At 36.6% G+C, this 11,086-nt stretch overlaps 1 long non-coding RNA gene across 1 annotated transcript; it reads right to left on the bottom strand.

Annotated features, from left to right (window-relative positions):
- Window positions 1-555: 555 nt before the first annotated feature.
- Window positions 556-2,632, bottom strand: LOC306902773. Its single transcript, XR_013787480.1, has 3 exons — window positions 2,192-2,632; window positions 1,451-2,031; window positions 556-1,345 (listed from the first exon to the last, which is right to left on the bottom strand). It is a non-coding gene; the product is annotated as an uncharacterized lncRNA (long non-coding RNA).
- Between the last annotated feature and the right edge of the window lie 8,454 nt (window positions 2,633-11,086).

The raw sequence follows: 11,086 nt of genomic DNA, 5'->3' as shown, positions 1-11,086 counted from the left end.
GTGTTCATCGACACAAATGTTCCCATTGTTTTGTGTTACTCGGCGCAGATTCGTTTTTGCATTTTAATACACGGTATCTTTTAATGTAAACTGATGGTAATTCATACCCATTTCACAAGAAGGCTCATTTGTTCGTTTTACTGTGATTTCACTTCGCCCCTTGTGATGTTAGATTTAGGGGCGGGGTTAGGGCGGATCTCTATCATTGCTTTGCCACCTGGTGAAAAGCATTTGTTTTAGCAAAATTAGCCTGTGGTTTTAGGGTTTGAGTGGGGTAAAGGGTGGCTTATGGCCATCTTGTGAAATACCTACAACTTCCTTTAGTCTGTTTTTTGTATACGAAAAAAATTGTGCTAGTGTCACGAAGATAAGTGCTGACTGGCACAAAAAATTGGGAATTCGTGTCCAGTAATTAAATTACTGTTAATTATGAATCAATAAAATAAATGTATTCATTCAGGCTCTCAAATGGGAACAGTTCAGTTCAAATGGAAATCTTATCCGGTGTAGATCTAAAATGGTGATTTTGCATTAACAGTGAGTGCACTAAAGTTTACCCGTCACATTTTTTTATATTGTGCATAATGTAGATGTACACAATGACTAAAACATGAAAAAATGCATGATCAAGATAGCGAAGATTTTATGTTAAATCGCATGCAATAAAAAGTTTTGGGTATGTTCTATATATTTCACAATTTTACTTACAAAGGGGTCATTCCAAAGGCAAAACAGCAAGACAATGATTTACGTGATTGGTAAAAACTTTTTTCTACTTTTCTGTTACAGTGTAAGGTCTGAATCTAATGGAAATATATAAGTGATTTCACGTGCGTTTGTTTTATTTTCAGTTTTCAGGCGCATGGAATATAATTAAATGTTCAACAGGACAGAAAAATCGTGGCACAATTCTACTTTGTCTTACATTACAAAGTGTTGTACTTCCTTTTGATGTCTTTGACAACAGGATGTTTTTCAAACAAGAAATACCAAAAATACCTGGTTTCATTCAAGGCGTGAAATGAATGGAAACGCGTAAGAAACATCTCAACAAAATAGACTTAAAACATTTTTCAATGAAAGCAACAAGATTTTATAACAAAATTTGTACATTTTAATCCAAGTTAACTTCATCTTCAGTGTTGGGGGAGGTGCTGGGGTCAGGATTGTTTCGTTGAAGTGGTACACGCTCTCTTCTATCTTGGTCCCCATTTTGTTGCCCTCCACAATAAGATTTTTCCAAGCAGGTTGAACTGGAACATTTTCCACTAATACAGCAGTCATAAATACTCAAGATGAAAAAGATAAGAACACAGAAGAGACCAAGCACTGCATAACCACAAGACTGGGGAAAAATACAATACAAATCATTTTAAAAGCATGCAAACACAAATTAACCAAACAATTCATCAATTTGGACAGAGGATGTCATATTTGGCATTTCATTTACCTTTGATATGGAGATGTTCCCCTTAAACTCGCGATGTCGATCGCTCTGGTTTCCTGCATTGGCCAGTTCAATAGGTTTACACCACATTCTTTTTAAGTCTTCATCAAAAACATACTTTCCTTCCCAAGTTGTCAAGCAACAAGCCAGATAGTCACCGTCAAAAAACATGACGATGATCCATATCATTGGAGGAATCAGACAATGTCCCAAGGCTTTCCAGCAATTCTGCTCATAATCTTCAATCTCCTTTTTAAAAGGTCTTAACAGGATGAACATTATCACAAATATAAACAGAGGAGGTCCAACGAACATGGTCGCCGTTAAATATTTATTGAGACGATTATTGCACGGGCACGAAATGTTCAGTTCAATCCACTCCTCCACTCCAATTAACATAAGACTGAACGGGAAAGAGCTGAAAACAGGAGTGCGTCTCAGGACTTTGATATAATCTGTTTTAAAATGTGCCAGTGCAGACATCTTCAGAGGACAGTGTGACGATTATTTTGTGTGATTCTCTCTCTCGAAACGTCTGTAGACTCATTCACAAGATAGCTTCTTCACTGGTGGTGAGATAAACCCTCCAATACAAAATATAATTGCAATTCATTATTAAATCAGTTTAATAAATAAAAATAAATCAATTCTCAATATACCACAACCGGGTACAAAACCATAGGGTAAGAAATCACTTTAGTTTAGCCGACATTTAAAAGCAACAACTACAGTACACTACAGTACCTGTGTCGTGATGTGTTGTCTTGCCGTATATGTTCAGTGGCTGCTTTGGAATCGCAACAACATCTGAAGATCGTAGCGTTTTGCACGACGCACAGGAAGTTATTTTTTTTTCAACCAACATTACTTGTGGATGAAGCATATACTTTTTCCAATAATGCATTAACATACCAGTTTCATTTCATTTAAAGTTGCCGGCAGTCATTTACCTTGCATGTTAACATCAAACAGTAACGGAAAGACAAACGGAAAAAGTAAACAAAACAAAATCTTTAAAATCTCGGCAGTTCCTGTGCAAAACTGAAAGGAAGTTGAGAAGTTTGCTTTCTGTAAGTCAACTGCTTTAAGCAAGTAGACATACCATGTCGGCAAACAAAAAGACTTCTCGTCAATTTATGCAACAAAATAAATACATTTAGCTGCCCCTCATGAAAAATGTGTGGGACCGTCTGCGAGGGCACACATGCGATAGGTAACTTTGCAGGCACCATAGTTTGGTAGACCACATCCTGTTGTTATACTGCCAACCCTCTTCTCAAAACACTGATATATCAACCCAGCAGTCGTCTTCAGAAATTGAAAAGTTAGTCTATGTGACAGTCGAACCTATATGGCCGTTTGGGTTAAGCCAGAAGTGATTGTAGATGTTGTCAGACAGACTGGTGTTGAAGTTCATTCACGGACGGCTTCTGATTCATTTCATTATATTTTATTTTTTACAATACACATTTATACAATGTAATTTAAAACACAAATGTCAATGTTATTAAGTAAGTCATTTAATTTTCCCTATTTTAATCCGGTAACCCTCAACTCTCTGGCTACAAGGCAGCACAAACACCGACCAATCCAGACACACTTTTAGACACAAAACAATCCAGTAACAAATATAAGAACAGAGCAGGCTTACACAGTGAGTTATATAGGACAGGTGGATCCATTCGACTGATAGGGAGATTAATAGCTATTAGCTAACAGACAGGTATCAGTCAAAAACACATGACAGAATATAACAAAAATGTTAAATGTGCTACAACACAGACAGGAACGGTATTAATCATCCACCTATGAATCTGTTGTTCTGTTCTTTTAGTACCTCATTGCACGCACTTGTTTCAGGAGTAAGCACTCAGCGTGTACAGTATGGAAATAAAATAGGTTTTAAACAAGAAATATCAAAGCCAAAAATAGAAATAGCTAGAAAGCATCACCTTAGCAATAGGACTTAAATATTTAAATCTTTTTCTTTGGATTAAGATAGAGATGATTGTTTTTTCAACTCCTGTACTGCTGAAGGAAATGCACGCTCCTGTTCACCACCCTGGCTCTCTTCCTCCCTCTGTTGAATCGGATCTGTTCCTGTTTTGCAGCTGTTAATACGCACACAGACAATGATCACATAACCAAGTAGAGTGATACCGATATATCCACATATCTGGAAAAATAATACAAGAAAGGAAGGACAAGAAATAAAACAAAACAATTCTGAATGAAGCACTGTGGTGATCATATGTGATATTTACCTGAGAATCGCAGATAAACTCCCGATGATTTTGTTTTAAAACGTTTAATTTAAGGTCTCTTTCCGGTTGACACCACATTCTGTTTAACTCTTCATCAAAAACATATTTTCCATTCCATGTTGTCCAGAGACAAGCCAGATAATCACCATCAAGAAACAACACGATCGTCCATATGACAGGAGGAATCAGACAATGTCCCAAAACTTTCCAAAATTGAAACTGATGTTTAGCCGTTGGATCCAGAGAGCAGCAGGGTCCTAACACGTTGAACATTAACGCAAATATAAAAACAGAAGGTCCAATGAACATGAACACTATTAGCCACGAATTCCTTTCATAGTTACACGCACATGAAAAGCTTTGTTCAATCAAATATTCCAATAAAACTACCAAAAGACTCATAGGGAAAGAACTATAAACTGCAAAGCTACTCAGAAATGTATAGATGTTGGTTAAAATGTTTTTTGAATCCATCTTTGGTTTGGTTTGGTTTGAAGGTGCTTTTGGCTGCTTCTTTTTTTATCGAGAGGTCTGTAGTCCCATCCACAAGATTTGTCAAACAAAACACTTTGCAAATACATAGGCGGGAACCTTGCATTTTTATTTTTTTTAAACCAAGTCAAAAGCATTAGTTTCTGTTTTGCTTTGTATTGAAACGGCAGTGAATGTTGTCCACACCCAAAGAACCAATTCTGTTTTGTTTCTTGAAACAAAAGATATAACATACAGAGAGTCATGTAACGATCTTGTTCAAAGCAAGCTCTCTAAAATAAATGTATTTTGAATGAGGAAAATGTACATGTGTGCCATTATACAAATGTCTTCTCTAGGCTCAAACTAAACAATAAGTGATTTTAGGCCAAATGCAAACTTACACATCCTCATCATTCTGTAATCTAACAAAACCAGTACCAAAACATAACTAACATAAAACAGTATATCGTTTTTCATGTCACGTTTGTGGTGGAAGAACCCAAACTTTCAGGCTCTTCCATGTTCCTGCCACTAGACCAAGAAAGACCTGACATGATGGGGCAGAATCATGACAGAACCCCCTCCTTAATGAACGCTCCCTGGCGTTCACCCAGGGGGCAGACTAACGTGACAAAACAGACTGGGTAACAGATAACATCCAACAAAACATAATAAGATCTTACAAAAAAACGCTTCAAGCTGACTGCTTTGTATATATGTTCCATGTATATCTTTATAGTGTATCTTTTTTAAGTCACGGTTTATGCTCCATCTTTTCTGCCTTGCTCTGTGCCTCACTCTTTGTCCTGGTGTGCCATCCTTTGCCCCACCAGTATTTTTGCGTCAGTCATGGTAAACAACAACGTCAATCATGGAAACACCAAAGAGAAAGATCAGTACATAACCTGAGAGCTGAAAAAAAGAACAACAGCAGATTAAGATGAAGAAATTTACACAAAAAAAGAAAGACAAATAAACATACTATTCAAAGACAGTTTCATTATGTTTACCTGAGATTCCCAGATATTCTTCTGATACTTTAGTCGTAAATCACTCTTATTGCCCACCTGTTCAGTAGATTGTCACCACTTTTTCTTGACCTCTTCATCAAAAACATAATTTCCTTCCCATTTTGTCAAACCACAAGCCACGTGATCGCCATCAAGTAACAAGATGAGGATCCATATCATAGGAGGAATCAGACAATATGATAAAATGTTCCCCAAATTCTTCAACCGAGCATCATCAGCATCATTTATTCCTGCAGAAGATCAGGCATCACATTATTTTCCTGCAGACTAAAGTCTTAACAGGACAAACATTACCGCGGTAATACCGCGTGAATGTAAATCAAGCAGGTCACATTCCGCTCATATCTGCATAGGCATAAGAGCTTTGATTCGATCAACACCGCTGGACCGATTAACAAAAGACTCACTGGAGCAGAGTTATAAACAACTGGTTTGGATAGAAAGGTAGTGTAGAAAATGTTGCAGTGAAGGCATCTTTTGAAACTATAGTTCAACATACACCTCCAATATATTTCAATGGTGGTCAGATTCCTTTCAGTCATTTTTGAACACTGCAGGGAAGACGTGGTGAATCAATCTTTTTTTCTGAAGAACACAGAACAATACAATGGAAGTAAATGGAGTGAATGTTTTTGGTCACAGAAATTATTCAAAGTATCTTCTTTTGTGTTCTGCAGAAGAACAAAAGTCATAAGATTTGAAATAACATGAGGGTGAATAAATGATGACAGATTTGTCATTTTTGTGCAGTATAGGTAATGTTTCTTTTTTTTGGACCACAGCTTATAATGTGCGTATTTGTTATACAATTCCCACGTGTATTGTGGGACTGTGCTATAGTCATCTTTGAAATTATATTTAAAAAACTGAAAGATCATATTGTTACAAGAATACATTTATTCAACATCATCTCTTACTTTTCAAATTCATTTTAAATGAATGTCGTGAGGTTTTCTCTTTCTTCTTGTCAATGTGGTGCCTTAAAGTTTAACAATTGTCTGCAGCGGAATTGCATTCGCTTGTGAAGAAAGACGTTTCACCTGAGTAACAGAAAAACCTTGTGGTCCTGAAGCAGATTTAAATCAATGTTTTCAATTGGCATTAAATGTTTATGTTTATATGAACATCAAACAGTTAAAGAATATAAAATGGAAAAACACGTCTGCAGAAATGAAAGCTGATCTCTTCAAAATCTCATTTTGTTCTCTAACAGAGCAAACGTTGCCAAAACAATTACTGCATCTTGTTGAATGTATATGTACAGTCAGCATGGCACACGTGCACTTCTATACCTAGTCTAGTAGACCACACATCCTGTTATATACATTCAACCCTCTTAACAAAGCACAAAGCTAAGAAAACAGCAGTCGGCAGCAGAAAATGAAATGCAGGTTCACATCAGAGTCTAACCCATATGTTTATTTGGGTAAAGTGTAAACTCAGTCTGGTTTACACCATTTAAACTGTTTTCTGCTATTTATTCTATATCGATTATACAACTGTGTTCCAAGTGTAATCAAAACATGTCGAAATTGTGCACAGTTCACATTTACAAGCTATAGGTAAGTGTTATGTCTTATAATGGTATGATCATACAAATACTAATGCAAAGAAAGTAACATTAGGGGGAGTCAGGAAACAAATGTAATACACAAAAAAGCATTACTCCAAAATAAAGATCCTGCTTATAAGCAGTATATGCTTCTGTTCACCTTGACCCTAATGTTGTTGCCGCCTCTGTGTCTTTGTATCTGTTCCTCACATTTAGTGACCGGCCCGAACACTTGAAATTGTCATGGTATTCTTTCGTGATATTGTTTATTTAAATAAAGGAGCAAATACTGAAATGGACACAAACGCTTGAAATACAGAATTGTTTCCAGTGATAAAGAGATCATATTTTCCATAGGGCCAGAAATCACTTTTAGCAGTAAAAGAAGCTTACAGTTCATCTCTGTCTCCCCAAAGCCAATCTATTTGTTAATACGTTTCAGAAGTGTTTTAGAAGAAATAAAGACGAACAATTACAACCGTTCCATTAAACAATCATCCCTTCAACAAAACTACTAAGTTAGGTCAATTTGAAATACTTTTATGATGTGAACAATACATTGTAAATAATTTGTAATAAGTTGTGTTTATAAACGAAGATCTTAAAAATTACAGTGATTTTGACAATATTTTTCATGTGATTATAAAGAAATGTTCACTGGTTTTATGGAAATCAAACATTTTATTTGTGGTCAGATTGCCAACCTGTTAAACAAACCATGTCTTAGATGAGTCTCATTTTGTGTAAGGGGCAATTCAGTACGTCTACAACACGATCTGTTTAACTCATCCTTGTAAAAACATTTCCTTTCCACAGTGTCAAAATACAAGCATGAAAGTCATCATGAAGTTAAATGATGACGACCCATTTAACAGGAGAAATCGCGGACGATGTGCAATATTTTCCAAAATTCTCATTTGACGGATGGTTTCTTTGGAAGCGCGCCTGGCCTCAAGAGAACTTCCGGTCTGTGTTTGTTCATCAGTCTGGCAAGTGACATAACTATTTATAATTTATTTATATTCATATGAATATATATTGATGTTTTATGGTATAATAGTTTCTTAAACAAAAATTCCTTAATGTGGATGTGTTGCTTTGAAACAGTCTATTGATGCACAGCGAGTGTTCCTCATGTATCGGCAACTTGCTGCACCAGACAGGACTCCAGTCAAAGCCTTTGAAATACTTTAATATTCATCAACAGGAGCTCACAGAAAACAGTACAACTGTATACAGAATATAGAATAGAATACCTAACGCAAGCAGAACACATTTTTTCCAAACAATGCATTAATTTTGTCCTTAGCCAAAAATTATAAGTTGCCAAAAGCTCATTGTAATACATCCCATTCCAGTTACAAGGGTAAATATCAACAGACAAGAAGGATTCACAACCTTTTCTTCACTTCGTCAAATTCCTTAAAGGGATACTTCGCCCGAAAATGACAATTCTGTCATCAATTTCTCGCCCTCAGATTGTTCCAAACCTGTTTATATTACTTTGTTCGCCTGAAGTCATAGGAAGATATTTGTAAGAATGTCAGATCTCACCTCATTCTTTCCCTGCCATGGGAGTAAATGATGACAGAATTTTCATTCAAAGTGTTAATAAAAAAACAACGTTTTTTATTTCGTACAGAATCTCATACACTGGACTACAGAACATAAAACATAAAACAATTTGTATGAAGTAATTTTTCCCCTCTTTTTTACATCTTACTAGTTACCTCCCCCCCCACAAGGGATTCACTCTCATCTATGTCATCCTCTACTTTACCATGTGGATCTTGTGCGCTAGAGTGTGCACCAGTCTGCACGTCACCTGTCGTTCCTTGTGGATCTTGTGTGTGATCAATCTGCACGCAAGTCTCACCTTGTCCTTCGTCCGCCATGACAGTTTCTACTTGTTCAGTCTGCACGCCAGTCTCCTTAGTCTCAATGTAGCATGCCACAAAACGTGTAATGATCAGAAAAGCGAAAAGAGCAAGCATTGAATAACCAATCATCTGTGAAAAAGAGAGAAACAACAACAACAATTGATTAGGAAAATAACTGAATAAACTACAGAAAAAAGTCACTAGATAAAATACACATCATATGTACCTGAGATATGCTGACCATCATTTGATACCTCTGGTGTAAATCATTTTTCTGCGTGGCATTGGCCAGTTCAAATGGTACGCACAACTTTCTGTTTAGCGTTTGATCAAAAACAAAAACTCCTTCCCATGCTGTATGGGAACAAGCCAGATAATCACCATCAAGAAATAAGAAAATGATCCACATGATAGAAGGAAACAGACTATGTGCAAAAGCTTTGAAACATAACTTCTTATTATTCACTTTGTTCTCTGACGGTTTTTCTTTACTACAACATTTACTACAACATTTACATTCATCCTCACAGCAGTATCTGAATGGGGCTAACAAGCAAAACATTAATGACCACAAAAAAAAAGCAGGAGCAATAAAGACGAGTAATATTAGGATTGCATTCCACCACTTGCATGGGCACAATAGATCCAGTTCCATCAACTTCTCCAGTCCAATTGTCAAAACACTCATTGGGAAAGAGCTGAAAACTGGAGAACTTTTCAGATATGCCTGCATAGTCTTTAAAAGATTTTGCACTGCAAACATCTTCTGAGTTTGTGTGAATATTCTTTTAGCTGCTTGATCCGTTACAAAAGGATGTCAGATACCCTTCAATACAAAATATATGAATTACTACTGTACTGTTCACTACATGAAAAAAATGCATTTACACTGCCAAACAATATTGAATATAGTGAATCTAGATTCTTTAAACTATATTCTGTTCTACCCTCAATTTTATACATGGCATGATATTCGTACGAGTGTACTCAACATTAAAATCCCTGTATAATTACGTGTGTTACATTTAGCATTGTACTCTGATCACCTTTAAAACGAACATGACTTTTTTATCAATATGATGATGTTGTTAAAAGGCTGTTAGAATTTATACAAATTGATGGAATTTAGGAAAACATTTGACATCATCATAAGTCATTTTTAACGCACGGCAGACTTACTTGAGATGTTTCTTGATTTCTGTCTTGTCTTCCTGTTGAAATGCGCTGATCTAACATTCAATAAATCAAACATTTCAACTGCAGCAACTAACAGGAAGTTTCCTCTCGCTCAAAGGACAACCTTGTGGTCTGTAAAGAAGATGCTTTTTGAATAACGCAGCACTATACCTTTTGCATTTAATTGAGTTATTTATCAACAAACAAACAGTAAAAGAACAAAAGTAAGAAACAAACACAGAAAAATCATTGACGGTCTCTTTAATATCTTAACTGTTAGAGACCACTCATAATAAATGGAGAGCAGACTGAGATGTTTGCTTACTGTACGGGTATGTAGATAAACCGTGTCTACAAATAAAAATATGAATTTATTTTCACATTGGAATAAGCATCTTTTTGAATGTGCACGTGTAGTACTGCTTGCAGAGCAGAATTTTTGTTAAAGCAGTGTTTCTCAAACTTTTTCTCAAATTCCCCACTTTGGGGGTAGGGTAGGGCACAAAGTTACTTGTTTCAACAAAAGCCAGACCACTACCTGTTGAGAGAAAGAGAGCGGGTTAGTGAACATTACATTTTTCGTTTGTCAAGTATTCCCAGAAGAGATGGGTTTTAAGTCGTGTTTTGAAGGTTGTGAGGGATGTGGTTGACCGGACCAAGTTAGGAAGAATGTTCCACCAGGAAGGAGTTGTGAAGGAGAATGAGCGGGAAAGCGACTTACCGCCCTTATGAGAAGACAATACAAGACGCCGCTGGTTTGCTTAATGCAGGGTTCTTGATGGGGTGTAGGACGGTGTGAAAGTATGCCAGTGCAAAAGTTTTAGTCACCGTCATGTGTTTCAAAGCGCCCTTTCACAATTAGAACTGCGTCTTGGGGAATTAAAACTAAAGACGGGACAGTAGCTCTTAATTTGATTGGTCACTGCTCGGCTTTGTGATTCGTAACTCCCGCCTTCTTTCATTTGATTGGTCGCCTCACTTATTTTGTTAATGCAATGTTGTGTTTAGTCAGTAATTTCACGAAATTTTGACACACACCACAAAATAAGTTGTGGGCCCAGCCTTACGTGAGAGAATGAACGTGTGTCGTGAATATATCATAAAAAAGTTGGAATTTCATGTGATCGTGGGGGTCCCCTAGTGGCGACGTGGCCCTAAGCAGCCGCTTGTTTCGCTTATAGGGAGGGCTCTGTTTCCGGTCAAATTCGGTCAATCTCCCACAACCTTCAAAAAACGGCTCAAAACCCAAAACTTCTGTGAAT

This window comes from Barbatula barbatula (assembly GCF_947034865.1).
Source record: "Barbatula barbatula genome assembly, chromosome: 13".
Classification (NCBI taxonomy): Eukaryota; Metazoa; Chordata; class Actinopteri; order Cypriniformes; family Nemacheilidae; genus Barbatula; species Barbatula barbatula.
The sequence above is the reverse complement of the archived record's forward strand: the minus strand, read 5'-3'. Positions and strand labels throughout refer to the sequence as shown.